Source organism: Pseudophryne corroboree, chromosome 2, assembly GCF_028390025.1.
Source record: "Pseudophryne corroboree isolate aPseCor3 chromosome 2, aPseCor3.hap2, whole genome shotgun sequence".
NCBI classification, from domain to species: domain Eukaryota; kingdom Metazoa; phylum Chordata; class Amphibia; order Anura; family Myobatrachidae; genus Pseudophryne; species Pseudophryne corroboree.
Genome location: NC_086445.1, coordinates 797,284,414 through 797,303,385, shown reverse-complemented (window position 1 = coordinate 797,303,385; position 18,972 = coordinate 797,284,414). Strand labels below are relative to the sequence as shown.

Here is an 18,972-nt window from a genome sequence, read left to right as displayed (position 1 = left end):
CTACCACCGGGGGCATTTATCATCAGGGGGCCCCCCCCTGCCTGCTGTTACAGCAAGTGCACTATTACTACAAGGCTACAGCCAGCATGTCTACCTGCACTGTAACCGTCCCACACTATAACCCATAGTACATCTGACCCACACTGTATCCAACCTGCACTGTAACCCGCACTGTATCCAATCTGCACTGTAACCCGCACTGTATCCAACCTGCACTCTATCCGACCCATACTGTATCCAACCTGCACTGTAACCTGTACTGTATCCAACCTGCACTCTATCCGACCCATAGTGTATCCAACCCGCACTGTAACCTGTACTGTATCCGACATGCACTTTAACCTGCAATGTAACCCGCACGTTATCTGACCCACACTGTATCCAATCTGCTGCGTAACCCACACTATATCCAACCTACTCTATAACCCACACTGTATCCAACCCGCACTGTGACATGCTCTGTATTCGACTGGCACTGTATCTGACCTGCACTATAACCCATAATGTATGTGACCCGCACTGTATGTGACCTGCACTATATCCAACATGTGCCAGCGCTGTAACCAGCGCAATATCTAATTGTGTATCCCAAAGTATTCTGCACTGTACCCTGCACTGTGGACCTCATTCAGCTTGGATCGCTGTGGAGACAGATTTTCTCAATTCAGCTTCTGCTAAAAAACGCATGTGAAGAGCCACACATAAAAGGTAAAAGAGGCCGGCCGATGCAATTGCAAAATTGCATATGCAGTCGCATAACTGCGATGCATACACATAAATCGAGTACCATTGACAGTTGCGGATGACCCAGGCCCTACTCAGAATGAGAATGCAGTCACACCAGACACCATGTTTTAAGTCGCAGTAATTGCCTCCTGCCCACTGAAAAAAATTGCAACAGCACACATGATGTGCAGAAGATTGCTTCCTCTGTAATAATTATAGACTAGTCTATATATATTATATATGAAAGTGAATATATTAATAAGATATTCATGATGCTGTGCTGTAGCCTGTACAATTTCCTTTACACTGCCTGCCAGCCCAGGAATCAGGATCTCCAAGAACACTCTCCACTCCAGTCAGAGAGAGTCTCTACCTCTTCTCTCCATCAGCGGCAGCCAGGGAAGCGAGCTGTGCGGCCTCTGCACGGAACCCGCTCAAAGATGTCTCCTCCGGCCAGGCAAGCATGCACCACCGCCCACACGAGGCGCCGCGGTCGGCGGCGGGCGTCCTGCCCAAGCACAGGTTGCGCATGTTGTAATGTGCGGCGTGACGTCATGATGTCCCGCCGCTCATTACAGATATGCACACTGCACACAGGGAGGAGGAGCCGCGTTCGCCGAGCAGGCAGCCGCAGCAGCATAGTGAGTAACAGAGTCACTGAGCTGTGCTGAACGCTGCTTTGTTGAATGACAGCAGACTGAGTGAGTTCACTCTGTGTGTGGCGCCTTACTCATCTGCATAATTATAGGGCCGGTCCTGAACGTGCTGTACCTGGAGCAAAGTGTATAACCGTGCTGTACCTGGAGCAAAGTGTATAACCGTGCTGTACCTGGAGCAAAGTGTATAACGTGCTGTACCTGGAGCAAAGTGTATAGCCGTGCTGTACATGGAGCAAAGTGTATAGCCGTGCTGTACATGGAGCAAAGTGTATAACGTGCTGTACCTGGAGCAAAGTGTATAATGTGCTCTATCTGGCACAATATGTATGAAGTGCTCTACCTGGCGCAGTGTACATAGGAGGTTCTACCTGGTGCAATGTGTATAAGCGCACTACTGTGTGGTGTAATGTGAATTGGCACTATTATGTGGTCACGCCCCGTCCCCATGAAGCCACGCCCCTAAAATTTAGCGGCGCGCCTGCGGCACGCACTGCCTATGCTTTGCTGTCTGGGAGGTGGAATACCAATTCACTTTCTGCCTAAGGGTACCAAAATGTCTAGTTACACCTCTGGTGCAGGGTGTCCTGCATGCTACACAGCCCAGCAGCATTGTCACCCCATCCCCCCACCTTGCAACACAAGATTAAGATTAATACGAACCTTCATTCAGATGGGACCCAGAAAAAGACCGGTAGGAACCCAATTTTTTAAAGTGAGGGGTCCCTGGGACCCACTTTTTTTGGCTCAGCGCGATCACTGTGTTCCTTTGTAATACATTGCTGAGAATCACCAAATGCTGTGTTTCCTCCTTTGTTATGTTTTGCTGCTGTCTTCAGTTGGTTTTTGTGTCTTGCATTTATCTTTGTTTTCAGCAAGTGAAATGCATGCCTGAGTGGGTTGAGATCAGATTATTGAATATCCTGCTAAGTTTTAACTTTATGGTAGACAGTTGATTACACCCAGTGGCGGAACTAGCGAGTGGGTGGGCTCATGTGCAACAATATGCTTTGGGCCCCCCCTCTCATCCCGTCCAAGTCCACCCCCTCACCCCAAACTCCAAATTAGGGACACTTTGCATGCTCCCGTATAATATATATATATATATATATATATATATATATATATATATACATACACATATATATACACACACACACACACACACACACACACACACACACACACACACACTGTATGTATAGATATAGACATCAGAGCCGGTGCAACCCGCTCAGCAGATCCTGCAATGCAGGGAGGCGCCAATGCTGAAGAGGCGCTCTCCCCGCACAGCTGAATACTCTGCTGTTGCTCCCACGTGGGTTGCACCCAGCTCCTGCCGCCACTGGAGCCACACAGTGCACCCACTGGAAGGCTTTCTTGTTGAATCCAAATAATCAAATATGTTCCTCTCCCACCCTACACCCCCCTCTCACCCTGCATCCTCACCCACCCTGCACACCCTCCTCTCACCCTGTGTCCCCTCTTCTCACCCTGCGTCCCCTCTCACCCTGCGTCCCCTCTTCTCATCCTGCGTCCTCTCCCACCGTGCACACCCCTCTATCACCCTGTGTCCTCTCCCACCCTGCACACCCCCCTCTCACCCTGCAACCTCACCCACCCTGCACACACCCCTCTCACCCTTAGTCCTCTCTCACCCTGCACACCCCTCTCTCACCCTGCACACCCCCCTCTCACCCTGCGTCCTCTCCCACCCTGCACACCCCTCTATCACCCTGTGTCCTCTCCCACCCTGAACACACCCCTTCTCACCTTGCGTCCTCTCCCACCCTGCACACACCCCCTCTCACCTTGCGTCCTCTCCCACCCTGCACAGCACAACCCCTTCTCACCCTGCACACCCCTCTATCACCCTACGTCCTCTCCCAGCCTGCACACCCCCCTCTCTCACCCTGCGTCCTCTCCCACCCTTCGCAGCAAAACCCCCTCTTACCCAGCGTCCTTTTCCACCCTGCACAACCCCCTCTCACCCTGTGTCCTCTCCCACCCTGCACACCCCCACTCTCACCCTGCGTCCACTTCGACCGAGATCGCCAAGCTGTCGGTAAGCCGGCGGTCGGGCTCCCGGCGCCGGGATGCTGGTCGCCGGCCAGCCGTAGTGAATATATACATATATACACACACACACACACACACACACACACACACACACACACACACACACACACACACACACACACTTTATCTGCCTGCCTCTTTATTAGGGGCACCACTGTTTGAAGTGCTCCGGGCCCTCTATAGCCTTAATCCGGCTCTGCGCGGCTGCCCCCACAGAGGACATCTGCATCCACAGCCGCGGATCCCGGAACTAGGTGCACCGAACAGTAGCAGACAGAAAGAAATCCCGCTGCTACAACCATCAGCTCCCAGGCGCTACGAATAGGCGTGAACAAACGCTGTGCTGCTGCCAGACACCTACGTGGGAGAGACTGAGCACCATTCACCTGTGAGTTATATATTCATTGGATTAAGTATGGATTGCCGCTACCACTGTTTACATGAGCGCCGGGGAGACATAAGGGAAACTGATTTTTAAAGGTTCCACAAACTGATAATGCACATTAAAAACTTTAATAAAGGTTAATAAAACGTTTTGTTCTATGCATTTTCCACACATTCAACTACCCCCCTGAACATCACTGCCGCCGATAGTTCCCCCCCTCACCTCCCACAGACTTCACAGTGCCAGTAGCAGACCCCTTCCCCCTCCCACACAACCACCGCCGATAGGGTCCCCTTTGCCTGGAGGCCTACTCTGCTGTAAATATGGCACTGGCGGCCACAGCTCTTCAGTCTCTCTGAAATCTCCTGTGTAAGTACTGCACTCCCCCCTCTCCCCTCCTGTGGACAATAGTGTAAGGGGCACTATTACTGTGGCCATTGTGTGTTGCACTACTACTGTCGGTGTTATGTGTGGCACTACTACTGTGGGCATTACGTGTATGAGGGGTACTACTGTGTCTGGTAACATGAATAAGGTACACTACTATGTGGCACAACATGAATCATTAGCACTACATTCGTTGTAATAAGATTGTGTTACTGTGTGCCATAATTTGAATTGGGGGTACTATTGTTTGGCCATGCCCCTTCCTTGCGATACCACACCCCTTTTGTAGTGCACGCCTATCCATTTATTATGTATGACAGGGCGCAAATTTATCATTTGCAGGGGGGTGCCGAACACCCTAGCACCGGCCCTGATAGACAATAAGAATTTACTTACCGATAATTCTATTTCTCATAGTCCGTAGTGGATGCTGGGGACTCCGTCAGGACCATGGGGAATAGCGGGCTCCGCAGGAGACAGGGCACATCTAAAAAAACTTTTAGGCCACATGGTGCGTACTGGCTCCTCCCCCTATGACCCTCCTCCAAGCCTCAGTTAGGTACTGTGCCCGGACGAGCGTACACAATAAGGAAGGATCTTGAATCCCGGGTAAGACTCATACCAGCCACACCAATCACACCATACAACTTGTGATCTGAACCCAGTTAACAGTATGATAACAAAACGAAGTAGCCTCTAAAAAGATGGCTCACAACAATAATAACCCGATTTTTGTAACAATAACTATGTACAAGTATTGCAGACAATCCGCACTTGGGATGGGCGCCCAGCATCCACTACGGACTATGAGAAATAGAATTATCGGTAAGTAAATTCTTATTTTCTCTAACGTCCTAGTGGATGCTGGGGACTCCGTCAGGACCATGGGGATTATACCAAAGCTCCCAAACGGGCGGGAGAGTGCGGATGACTCTGCAGCACCGAATGAGAGAACTCCAGGTCCTCCTTAGCCAGAGTATCAAATTTGTAAAATTTTACAAACGTGTTCTCCCCTGACCACGTAGCTGCTCGGCAAAGTTGTAATGCCGAGACCCCTCGGGCAGCCGCCCAAGATGCGCCCACTTTCCTAGTGGAATGGGCCTTTACAGATTTAGGCTGTGGCACGCCTGCCACAGAATGTGCAAGTTGGATTGTGCTACAGATCCAACGTGCAATCGTCTGTTTAGACGCAGGAGCACCCATCTTGTTGGGTGCATACAAAATAAACAACGAGTCAGATTTTCTGACTCCAGCTGTCCTTGAAATATATACTTTCAATGCTCTGACAACGTCCAGTAACTTGGAGTCCTCCAAGTCGCTAGTAGCCGCAGGCACCACAATAGGCTGGTTCAAGTGAAAAGCCGAAACCACCTTAGGGAGAAATTGAGGACGTGTCCGCAATTCTGCCCTGTCCGAATGGAAAATCAGATATGGGCTTTTGTACGATAAAGCCGCCAACTCTGAAACTCTCCTGGCTGAAGCCAGGGCCAATAGCATGGTTACCTTCCATGTAAGGTATTTTAAATCTACCGATTTTAAAGGCTCAAACCAATGAGATTTGAGAAAATTTAAAACCACATTCAAATCCCACGGTGCCACTGGAGGCACTATTGGGGGTTGTATATGTAGTACACCTTTTACAAAAGTTTGTACTTCAGGCACTGACGCCAATTCTTTCTGGAAGAAAATTGATAAGGCCGAAATTTGAACTTTAATGGACCCCAATTTGAGGCCCATAGACAATCCTGCTTGCAGGAAATGTAAGAATCGACCCAATTGAAATTCTTCCGTTGGAGCCTTCTTGGCCTCACACCACTCAACATATTTTCGCCAAATACGGTGATAATGTTGTACGGTCACTTCCTTTCTAGCCTTAATCAAGGTAGGAATAACTTCCTCTGGAATGCCCTTTTCTTTTAGAATCCGGCGTTCAACCGCCATGCCGCCAAACGCAGACGCGGTAAGTCTTGGAACATACAAGGTCCCTGCTGAAGCAGATCCCTTCTTAGAGGTAGAGGCCACGGATCCTCCGTGAGCATCTCTTGAAGTTCCGGATACCAAGTTCTTCTCGGCCAGTCCGGAGCCACTAGTATTGTTCTTACTCCTCTTTTCCGTATAATTCTCAGTACCTTTGGTATGAGAGGCAGAGGAGGGAACACATACACTGACTGGTACACCCACGGTGTTACCAGAGCGTCCACAGCTATTGCCTGAGGGTCTCTTGACCTGGCGCAATATCTGTCCAATTTTTTGTTGAGGCGAGACGCCATCATGTCCACCTTTGGTTTTTCCCAACGGTTCACAATCATGTGGAAGACTTCTAGATGAAGTCCCCACTCTCCCGGGTGAAGGTCGTGTCTGCTGAGGAAATCTGCTTCCCAGTTGTCCACTCCCGGGATGAACACTGCTGACAGTGCTATGACATGATTCTCCGCCCAGCGCAGAATCCTTGCAGCTTCTGCCATTGCACTCCTGCTTCTCGTGCCGCCTTGTCGGTTTACGTGGGCGACTGCCGTGATGTTGTCGGACTGGATCAACACCGGCTGACCCTGAAGCAGAGGTCTTGCTTGGCTTAGGGCATTGTATATCGCTCTTAGCTCTAGTATATTTATGTGAAGAGCCTTCTCCAGGTTTGACCACACGCCCTGGAAGTTTCTTCCCTTTGTGACTGCTCCCCAACCTCGTAGGCTGGCATCCGTAGTCACCAGGACCCAGTCCTGTATGCCGAATCTGCGGCCCACTAACAGATGGGCAGTCTGCAACCACCACAGGAGAGACAACCTTGTTCTCGGTGACAGTGTTATCTGCTGATGCATGTGCAGATGCGATCCGGACCATTTGTCCAGCAGATCCCATTGAAATGTCCGTGCATGAAATCTGCCAAATGGAATCACTTCGTACGAAGCCACCATCTTTCCCAGGACTCTTGTGCATTGATGTACTGACACAGTTCCTGGTTTTAGGAGGTTCCTGACAAGTTCGGATAACTCCCTTGCTTTCTCCTCCGGGAGAAACACCTTTTTCTGAACAGTGTCCAGAATCATTCCCAGGAACAGCAGACGTGTCGTCGGGGTCAATTGAGATTTTGGAAGATTCAGAATCCACCCGTGTTGTTGAAGCACTACTTGGGTTAGTGCTACTCCGACTTCCAGCTGTTCTCTGGACTTTGCCCTTATCAGGAGATCGTCCAAGTAAGGGATAATTAATACGCCTTTTCTTCGTAGAAGAACCATCATTTCGGTCATTACCTTGGTAAAGACCCGAGGGGCCGTGGACAAACCAAACGGCAGCGTTTGAAACTGATAATGACAGTCTTGTATCACGAACCTGAGATACCCTTGGTGCGAGGGGTAAATCGGGACATGTAGATAAGCATCTTTTATGTCCAAGGACACCATGAAGTCTCCTTCTTCCAGATTCGCTATCACTGCCCTGAGTGACTCCATCTTGAACTTGAATTTCTGTATGTACAGGTTCAAGGATTTCAGATTTAGAATAGGCCTTACCGAACCGTCCGGTTTCGGTACCACAAATAGTGTGGAATAATACCCCTTTCCCTGTTGTAGGAGGGGTACCTTGACTATCACCTGCTGAGAATACAGCTTGTGAATGGCTTCCAAAACCGACGTCCTTTCTGAGGGAGACGTTGGTAAAGCAGACTTTAGGAACCGGCGAGGGGGAAACCTTTCGAACTCCAGCATGTAACCCTGAGATATTATCTGCAGGACCCACGGGTCCACTTGTGAGTGAGCCCATTGATTGCTGAAAATCTTGAGTCGACCCCCCACCGTTCCGGAGTCCGCTTGTAAAGCCCCAGCGTCATGCTGATGGCTTTGTAGAAGCCGGGGCGGGCTTCTGTTCCTGGGCAGGGGCTGCTTGCTGCCCTTTCTTACCCTTTCCTCTGCCTCGCGGCAGATAAGACTGTCCTTTTGGTCGCTTTTTATAGGAGCGAAAGGACTGCGGCTGAAAAGACGGTGTCTTTTTCTGTTGGGAGGGGGTCTGAGGTAAAAAAGTGGATTTGCCGGCAGTTGCCGTGGCCACCAGGTCCGAAAGACCGACCCCAAACAATTCCTCCCCTTTGTATGGCAATACTTCCATATGCCTCTTGGAATCCGCATCACCTGACCACTGTCGCGTCCATAAACTTCTTCTGGCAGATATGGACATCGCACTTACTCTTGATGCTAGAGTACAAACATCCCTCTGAGCATCTCGCATATAAAGAAAAGCATCCTTTAATTGCTCTAGAGTCAATAAAATACTGTCCCTATCCAGGGTATCAATATTTTCAGTCAGAGAATCCAACCACACTACCCCAGCACTGCACATCCAGGCTGAGGCTATTGCCGGTCGCAGTATAACACCAGTATGTGTGTATATACTTTTCAGAGTAGTTTCCAGTCTCCTATCTGCTGGATCCTTGAGGGCGGCCGTATCAGGAGACGGCAACGCCACTTGCTTTGATAAACGTGTGAGCGCCTTATCCACCCTAGGGGGTGTTTCCCAGCGCGCCCTAACCTCTGGTGGGAAAGGGTATAAAGCCAATAACTTCTTTGAAATTATCAATTTTCTATCGGGTGTAACCCACGCTTCATCACACACATCATTCAATTTCTCTGATTCTGGGAAAAATACAGGTAGTTTTTTCACACCCCACATAATACCCCTTTTTGAGGTACCAGCAGCATCAGAGATCTGCAAAGCCTCCTTCATTGCCGTGATCATATAACGTGTGGCCCTATTGGAAAATACGTTTGTTTCTTCACCGTCGACACTAGATTCATCTGTGTCGGTACCCGTGTCGACAGACTGAGGTAAAGGACGTTTTACAGCCCCTGACGGTGTCTGAGACGCCTGAACTGGTACTAACTGGTTTTCCGGGCGTCTTATTTCGTCAACTGACTTTTGTAATGTGCTGACATTATCACGTAATTCCATAACTAACGCCATCCATTCAGGTGTCGACTCCCTAGGGGGTGACATTACCATCCTCGGCAATTGCTCTGCCTCCACACCAACATCGTCCTCATACATGTCGACACACACGTACCGACACACAGCAGCCACACAGGGAATGCTCTAAACGAAGACAGGACCCCCTAGCCCTTTGGGGAGACAGAGGGAGAGTTTGCCAGCACACACCAAAAAGCGCTATAAATGTATATAAACAACCCTAGAAGGTGTTGTTTACTATATATGCGCTTTTAATATATAAATATGGCCAATTTATGCCCCCCTTCTCTTTGTTACCCTGTTTCTGTAGTGCAGTGCAGGGGAGAGTCCTGGGAGCCTTCCTCACCAGCGGAGCTGAGCAGGAAAATGGCGCTGAGTGCTGAGGAGAATAAGCTCCGCCCCCTTTTCGGCGGGCTTTTTCTCCCGGTTTTTAAGAACTGGCCTGGGTTAAAATACATACATATAGCCTTAATGGCTATATGTGATGTATTTATTTTGCCAATAAGGTACTTATATTGCTGCCCAGGGCGCCCCCAGCAGCGCCCTGCACCCTCCGTGACCGAGTCAGTGAGCCGTGTGACAACAATGGCGCACAGCTGCAGTGCTGTGCGCTACCTTCATGAAGACTGTGAAGTCTTCTGCCGCCTGTTTTCCGGACCTCCGTTCTGCCGTCTTCTTCAGCGTCTGTAAGGGGGATCGGCGGCGCGGCTCCGGGACGAACCCCAGGCTGACCTGTGTTCCGACTCCCTCTGGAGCTAAGTGTCCAGTAGCCTAAGATTCCAATCCATCCTGCACGCAGGTGAGTTGGAAATCTCTCCCCTAAGTCCCTCGATGCAGTGATCCTGTTGCCAGCAGGAATCACTGAAATGAAACCTAAAAAAAAAACTTTTCTAAACAGCTCTTTAGGAGAGCCACCTAGATTGCACCCTCTCGGACGGGCACAAAAACCTAACTGAGGCTTGGAGGAGGGTCATAGGGGGAGGAGCCAGTACGCACCATGTGACCTAAAAGTTTTTTTAGATGTGCCCTGTCTCCTGCGGAGCCCGCTATTCCCCATGGTCCTGACGGAGTCCCCAGCATCCACTAGGACGTTAGAGAAATATTATTTAAAAAAGGGATTGCTGGCCACACAGGTGTTTGTATGTGTGTTATATATATATATATATATATATATATATATATATATATATATATATATATATAATACATACCAAGAAAATACCCTATTAATTGCGCTCGGATAAATAAGGCTGCAACCTAAAAGAGATCACCTGCTAGTGGAGATCAAGCAATAATAATCACAATAAATTCCTTAGGTGCGCCAATATACTCAGGATATATTTTAAAATTATCCTCTATGGACCTGCTGTCCATTTTCTTACAACACCAATGTCAATATATTTTATATTTTTAAAATTTATTCAAATGTGCATGTAAAAACATTTACCGTATATACTCGAGTATAAGTCGACCCGAATATAAGCCGAGGCACCTAATTCTACCACAAAAACCTGGGAAAACGTATTGACTCGAGTATAAGCCTAGGGTGGGAAATGCAGCTTTAGCCGTACACAGCCCTCAGTGCCAGATATGCCCTCATACTGCCAGATATGCCCCCACACTGCCAGATATGCCCCCACACTGCCAGATATGCCCCCACACTGCCAGATATGCCCCCACACTGCCAGATATGCCCCCACAGTGCCTGATGTGCCAGATATGCCCTCATGCTGCCACATATGCCCCCTCATGCTGCCACATATGCCCCCTCATGCTGCCACATATGCCCCCTCATGCTGCCACATATGCCCCCTCATGCTGCCAGATACGTCCCCTCATGATGCCAGATACGTCCCCTCATGATGCCAGATACGTCCCCTCATGATGCCACATATGCCCCCTCATGATGCCAGATATGCCCCCTCATGCTGCCAGATATGCCCCCTCATGCTGCCAGATATGTCCCCTCATGCTGCCAGATATGTCCCCTCATGCTGCCACATATACCCCCTCATGCTGCCAGATATGCCCCACAGTGTTGTTACTTACCCCTCCGTCGTTCCCGCGTTGTCTTCTGGAGGGACACGAAGCGCACAGCGCGCGGCGCTCCTGTGTCCCTCCTGCATCTTCGGCGGCCGCGGCAGGTCTATTAAAGGAAGTGCCGGTTCGTGATCAGAGGTCACGAACGGGTACTTCCTGTAATAGAACCGCCGCTGCTGCCGCCGGAGATGCAGGAGGGACACAGGAGAGCCGCGCGCTGTGCGCTCCGTGTCCCTCCTTCACACTGCTCTGCCTCTGCCTGTCACTGACTCGAGTATAAGCCGAGGTGGCTTTTTCAGCACAAAAAAAAAGTGCTGAAAAAGTCGGCTTATACTCGAGTATATACGGTACATAAAACCCAAACAGCATAATACAATGAATAATATCAACAAGACCTGTCTACTAATACAGAGGCTAGATGTTCATGCACTTTGCCCTTACGGGAGTGTGCTCACAAAAGAAGATCCACTGTATATTTCTCTGACGTCCTAGTGGATGCTGGGAACTCCGTAAGGACCATGGGGAATAGCGGCTCCGCAGGAGACTGGGCACAAAAAAGTAAAAGCTTTAGAACTACCTGGTGTGCACTGGCTCCTCCCCCTATGACCCTCCTCCAAGCCTCAGTTAGATTTTTGTGCCCGAACGAGAAGGGTGCAAGCTAGGTGGCTCTCCTGAGCTGCTTAGAAGTAGAAGTTTAAATAGGTTTTTTATTTTCAGTGAGTCCTGCTGGCAACAGGCTCACTGCATCGTGGGACTAAGGGGAGAAGAAGCGAACTCACCTGACTGCAGAGTGGATTGGGCTTCTTGGCTACTGGACATTAGCTCCAGAGGGACGATCACAGGTTCAGCCTGGATGGGTCCCGGAGCCGCGCCGCCGGCCCCCTTACAGAGCCAGAAGAGCGAAGAGGTCCGGAGAAAGCGGCGGCAGAAGACGTTCCTGTCTTCAAATAAGGTAGCGCACAGCACGGCAGCTGTGCGCCATTGCTCTCAGCACACTTCACACTCCGGTCACTGAGGGTGCAGGGCGCTGGGGGGGGAGCGCCCTGAGACGCAATAAAAACGATATAAAAACCTTATATGGCTAAAAAAAAAAATGCATCACATATAGCTCCTGGGCTATATGGATGCATTTATCCCCTGCCAGTTTCCTGAAAAAAGCGGGAGAAAAGGCCGCCGTGAAGGGGGCGGAGCCTTTCTCCTCAGCACACAAGCGCCATTTTCTTTCACAGCTCCGCTGGAAGGACGGCTCCCTGACTCTCCCCTGCAGTCCTGCACTACAGAAACAGGGTAAAACAGAGAGGGGGGCACTATTGGCAGCTAATATATAAATACAGCAGCTATAACAGGGAGTAACACTTATATAAGGTTATCCCTGTATATATATAGCGCTCTGGTGTGTGCTGGCAAACTCTCCCTCTGTCTCCCCAAAGGGCTAGTGGGGTCCTGTCCTCTATCAGAGCATTCCCTGTGTGTGTGCTGGGTGTCGGTACGATTGTGTCGACATGTATGAGGAGGAAGATGATGTGGAAGCAGAGCAATTGCCTGTGTTAGTGATGTCACCCCCTAGGGAGTCGACACCTGACTGGATGGTAGTAATTAAAGAATTACGTGACAATGTCAGCACTTTGCAAAAAACTGTTGACGACATGAGACAGCCGACAAATCAATTAGTGCCTGTTCAGGTGTCTCAGACACCGTCAGGGGCGCTAAAACGCCCGTTACCTCAGATGGTCGACACAGACCCTGACACGGATACTGAATCCAGTGTCGACGGTGACGAGACAAACGTAATGTCCAGTAGGGCCACACGTTACATGATCACGGCAATGAAGGAGGCATTAAACATTTCTGACACTACAAGTACCACAAAAAAGGGTATTATGTGGGGTGTGAAAAAACTACCAGTGGTTTTTCCTGAGTCAGATGAATTAAATGAGGTGTGTGATAAAGCGTGGGTTTCCCCCGATAAAAAACTGCTGATTTCTAATAAATTATTGGCACTATACCCTTTCCCGCCAGAGGTTAGGGCACGTTGGGAAACACCCCCTAGGGTAGATAAGGCGCTCACACGCTTATCAAAACAAGTGGCGTTACCGTCTCCTGATACGGCCGCTCTCAAGGAACCAGCTGATAGAAGGCTGGAAAGTATCTTAAAAGGTATATACACACATACCGGTGTTATACTGCGACCAGCGATCGCCTCAGCCTGGATGTGCAGCGCTGGAGTGGCTTGGTCGGATTCCCTGACTGAAAATATTGATACCCTGGATAGGGACAGTATATTATTAACTATAGAGCATTTAAAGGATGCATTACTATATATGCGAGATGCACAGAGGGATATTTGCACCCTGGCATCTAGAGTAAGTGCGATGTCCATTTCTGCCAGAAGAACGTTATGGACGCGACAGTGGTCAGGTGATGCGGATTCCAAACGACATATGGAAGTATTGCCGTATAAAGGGGAGGAGTTATTTGGGGTCGGTCTATCGGACCTGGTGGCCACAGCAACGGCTGGAAAATCCACCTTTTTACCCCAGGTCACCTCTCAGCAGAAAAAGACACCGTCTTTTCAAACCCAGTCCTTTCGTCCCTATAAGGGCAAGAGGGAAAAAGGCCGCTCGTTCCTGCCCCGGGGCAGAGGAAGGGGAAAAAGACTGCACCATGCAGCCTCTTCCCAGGAGCAGAAGCCCTCCCCCGCTTCTGCCAAGTCCTCAGCATGACGCTGGGGCTCTGCAAGCAGACTCGGGCACGGTGGGGGGCCGTCTCAAGAATTTCAGCGCGCAGTGGGCTCACTCGCAAGTGGACCCCTGGATCCTGCAGGTAGTATCACAGGGGTACAAATTGGAATTCGAGACGTCTCCCCCTCGCCGGTTCCTGAAATCTGCTCTACCAACGTCTCCCTCCGACAGGGAGGCAGTATTGGAAGCTATTCACAAGCTGTATTCCCAGCAGGTGATAATCAAGGTACCCCTCCTACAACAGGGAAAGGGGTATTATTCCACGCTGTTTGTGGTACCGAAGCCGGACGGCTCGGTGAGACCAATTTTAAATCTAAAATCTTTGAACACTTACATAAAAAGGTTCAAATTCAAGATGGTGTCACTCAGAGCAGTGATAGCGAACCTGGAAGAAGGGGACTATATGGTATCTCTAGACATCAAGGATGCTTATCTCCATGTCCCAATCTACCCTTCTCACCAAGGGTACCTCAGGTTTGTGACACAAAACTGTCATTATCAGTTTCAGACGCTGCCGTTTGGATTGTCCACAGCACCACGGGTCTTTACCAAGGTAATGGCCGAAATGATGATTCTTCTTCGAAGAAAAGGCGTATTAATTATCCCTTACTTGGACGATCTCCTGATAAGGGCAAGGTCCAGAGAACAGTTAGAGGTCGGAGTAGCACTATCTCAGGTAGTGCTACGTCAGCACGGGTGGATTCTAAATATCCCAAAATCACAGCTGATTCCAACACGTCTACTGTTCCTAGGGATGATTCTGGACACAGTCCAGAAAAAGGTGTTTCTCCCGGAGGAGAAGGCGAGGGAGTTATCCGAGCTAGTCAGGAACCTCCTAAAACCAGGACAAGTGTCAGTGCACGAGAGTCCTGGGAAAAATGGTGGCTTCTTACGAAGCGATTCCATTCGGAAGATTCCATGCAAGAACTTTTCAGTGGGATCTGCTAGACAAATGGTCCGGATCGCATCTTCAGATGCATCAGCGGATAACCCTATCTCCAAGGACAAGGGTATCTCTCCTGTGGTGGTTACAGAAGGCTCATCTTCTAGAGGGCCGCAGATTCGGCATTCAGGATTGGATGCTGGTAACCACGGATGCCAGCCTGAGAGGCTGGGGAGCAGTCACACAGGGAAGAAATTTCCAGGACTTGTGGTCAAGCATGGAAACGTCTCTTCACATAAATATCCTAGAGCTAAGGGCCATTTACAATGCCCTAAGTCAAGCAAGGCCTCTGCTTCAGGGTCAACCGGTATTGATCCAGTCGGACAACATCACGGCTGTCGCCCACGTAAACAGACAGGGCGGCACAAGAAGCAGGAGGGCAATGGCAGAAGCTGCAAGGATTCTCCGCTGGGCGGAAAATCATGTGATAGCACTGTCAGCAGTGTTAATTCCGGGAGTGGACAACTGGGAAGCAGACTTCCTCAGCAGACACGACCTCCACCCGGGGGAGTGGGGACTTCATCCAGAAGTCTTCCAAGTGATTGTAAACCGTTGGGAAAAACCAAAGGTGGACATAATGGCGTCCCGTCTCAACAAGAAACTGGACAGATATTGCGCCAGGTCAAGGGACCCTCAGGCAATAGCGGTGGACGCTCTGGTAACTCCGTGGGTGTTCCAGTCGGTATATGTGTTCCCTCCTCTTCCTCTCATACCAAAAGTACTGAGAATCATAAGAAGGAGAGGAGTAAGAACGATACTCATGGCTCCGGATTGGCCAAGAAGAACTTGGTACCCGGAGCTGCAAGAGATGCTCACGGAGGACCCGTGGCCTCTACCTCTAAGGAAGGACCTGCTCCAGCAGGGACCTTGTCTGTTCCAAGACTTACCGCGGCTGCGTTTGACGGCATGGCGGTTGAACGCCGGATCCTGAAGGAAAAAGGCATTCCAGATGAAGTCATTCCTACCCTGATCAAGGCCAGGAAGGATGTAACTGCAAAACATTATCATCGCATTTGGCGAAAATATGTTGCGTGGTGTGAGGCCAAGAAGGCCCCTACGGAGGAATTTCAACTGGGTCGTTTCCTACATTTCCTGCAAGCAGGATTGTCTATGGGCCTAAAATTAGGATCCATTAAGGTTCAAATTTCGGCCCTGTCGATCTTCTTCCAGAAAGAACTGGCTTCAGTGCCTGAAGTTCAGACGTTTGTCAAGGGGGTACTGCATATACAGCCTCCTTTTGTGCCTCCAGTGGCACCTTGGGATCTCAATGTAGTTTTAGGGTTCCTAAAATCACATTGGTTTGAACCACTTGCCACAGTGGATTTGAAATATCTCACATGGAAAGTGGTAATGCTGTTGGCCCTGGCTTCAGCCAGGCGCGTATCAGAATTGGCGGCTTTATCCTATAAAGGCCCTTACCTGATATTTCATTCGGATAGGGCGGAATTGAGGACTCGTCCTCAATTTCTCCCTAAGGTGGTTTCAGCGTTTCACATGAATCAACCTATTGTGGTACCTGTGGCTACTAGGGACTTGGAGGACTCCAAGTTGCTGGACGTAGTCAGGGCCCTGAAAATATATGTTTCCAGGACGGCTGGAGTCAGAAAATCTGACTCGCTGTTTATACTGTATGCACCCAACAAGCTGGGTGCTCCTGCTTCTAAGCAGACGATTGCTCGTTGGATTTGTAGTACAATTCAACTTGCACATTCTGTGGCAGGCCTGCCACAGCCAAAATCTGTAAAAGCCCATTCCACAAGGAAGGTGGGCTCATCTTGGGCGGCTGCCCGAGGGGTCTCGGCTTTACAACTTTGCCGAGCAGCTACTTGGTCAGGGGCAAACACGTTTGCTAAATTCTACAAATTTGATACCCTGGCTGAGGAGGACCTGGAGTTCTCTCATTCGGTGCTGCAGAGTCATCCGCACTCTCCCGCCCGTTTGGGAGCTTTGGTATAATCCCCATGGTCCTTACGGAGTTCCCAGCATCCACTAGGACGTCAGAGAAAATAAGAATTTACTTACCGATAATTCTATTTCTCATAGTCCGTAGTGGATGCTGGGCGCCCATCCCAAGTGCGGATTGTCTGCAATACTTGTATATAGTTATTGTTACAAACAAATCGGGTTGTTTATTGTTGGAAGCCATCTTTTCAGAGGCTCCTACGGTTATCATACTGTTAACTGGGTTCAGATCATGAGTTGTACGGTGTGATTGGTGTGGCTGGTATGAGTCTTACCCGGGATTCAAGATCCTTCCTTATTATGTACGCTCGTCCGGGCACAGTATCTTAACTGAGGCTTGGAGGAGGGTCATAGGGGGAGGAGCCAGTGCACACCAGCTAGTCTAAAGCTTTTACTTTTTTGTGCCCAGTCTCCTGCGGAGCCGCTATTCCCCATGGTCCTTACGGAGTTCCCAGCATCCACTACGGACTATGAGAAATAGAATTATCGGTAAGTAAATTCTTATTTTTCAGGTCGTTTAAATTACTCAGCGCGTTTCGTCCTTTTGGTTGGACTTCATCAGGGGTATATAGCTTTCAAAAAACAATTGTACAACATGTTTAGAATCAATAAAATACATAATATGACATATCACAGACATTTGGTGTTTTTACTTGCTCCATCAAGGTGTTCAATAATGATCATACTACATTTTACAGTATATAATAGGAGGAATTTAGAAAAAACAATTCTAACAACTGGTTACCATAGCATAAGTCAAAGGGGATATTGACTATAACTACTTAAACAAAAAAAAATTATGTCATAACATCAGATTATTTTAAGATTTTCAATTATAACATCTGATTATTACAGGTATACATACCAATATTAAGATGTATTGAGAGTAGATCTGTTTCTACACAAAGAAATCCATAATGATCGTAGATTCTGATAGGGAACTCTCTATGATCCTGATTTGTAATTTAAAATGACATCATCAGTATTAATCTCTACATAAATATGCGTATATAGGCATTAAACAAAAAAAGGGGGAGAAGCCTACCATTTTAATGTCTTATCTCTAAACGTAAATTATAGATGAATTACTCCATAGTCAGAAATCACTGTAGACTTGGTCTCTAGAGAATATATAATTTTTACTTATAGTTTAATGATGCCTATCTTTTTCATATAGTTTTAATTGTAAAAATGAAAGACTATTGCTGATGTAACTAATATTGCAAAATTAGTACATACCTAATCAGACGTTTCTAGTACTAGGGAATGATCAGTTTCCATCCACAGATATAGTAATGTTGTTCTAATTAGAACATAAGGATATTTGGGATGTATTACTCTAATATATATATTATTATTATTATTATTAAAACATATAGACATTTGGGATGTATTGCTCTAATTTATATATAGTGTTATAATGGCACATCTTCCACATATAGCCTTTTATGTAATATTATATACCATATATAATCCCAAATGAATTCACTGCTATACAAATGATATACTACTTCAGTGATTCTTATATAGTTCTCATATAAAGTTCTTAACAGACTATTATACTTTACAATGCCAATTACTTGGAAATAAAATTCTTTTAGCCATATCCGACTTTTATAATACAATAAATACAAAGAAAATTGACCAAAAATATCCACAAAGGGCTGTTTTACTTACTTGTAACACTGTGTCAGAATCTGTCTTTCTAGCAAATGCTGCATGTTAGGTGTGGTTACTTCCTAGGTTTTTATAGAGACACACTATTGCCTCACTTCCTTAATTGGATAATAAGGCCCAAATCAACATTATGAGTCTGTATACTATTATAGACATTAAGATGAAAAATGTTCACTGTCAGATTAATATACTACCTTAATATAATATTTTTTAACTTAATGGACTGTTCTTTAACTCCATATAATCCATCTGTATATAAATAACAATATTAATTGGTTAAACTATCAGCTATAGTATTCACTAATGAATACAGCTGGCAATTAACATCAGCTGTATAGAATACATACTTCCTATCACTACTGCTCTATTCCGCCCCCCTGGAGCGCATTGCTCTTCCTATTAGCTATGTGGAGCACATATCAG

General features: G+C 48.0%; 1 long non-coding RNA gene across 1 annotated transcript in view; it reads right to left on the bottom strand.

The window, feature by feature from the left end:
* The window catches only part of LOC135051263 (uncharacterized), an 86,065-nt gene extending 67,482 nt beyond the window's left edge, over positions 1-18,583 (bottom strand). The window contains exons 1-2 of the long non-coding RNA XR_010242143.1: positions 18,550-18,583; positions 17,738-17,825 (exon numbers count right to left, since the gene is read on the bottom strand). This is a non-coding gene — a long non-coding RNA (uncharacterized LOC135051263). The remainder of the gene's footprint in view (positions 1-17,737; positions 17,826-18,549) is intronic.
* Positions 18,584-18,972: the final 389 nt, after the last annotated feature.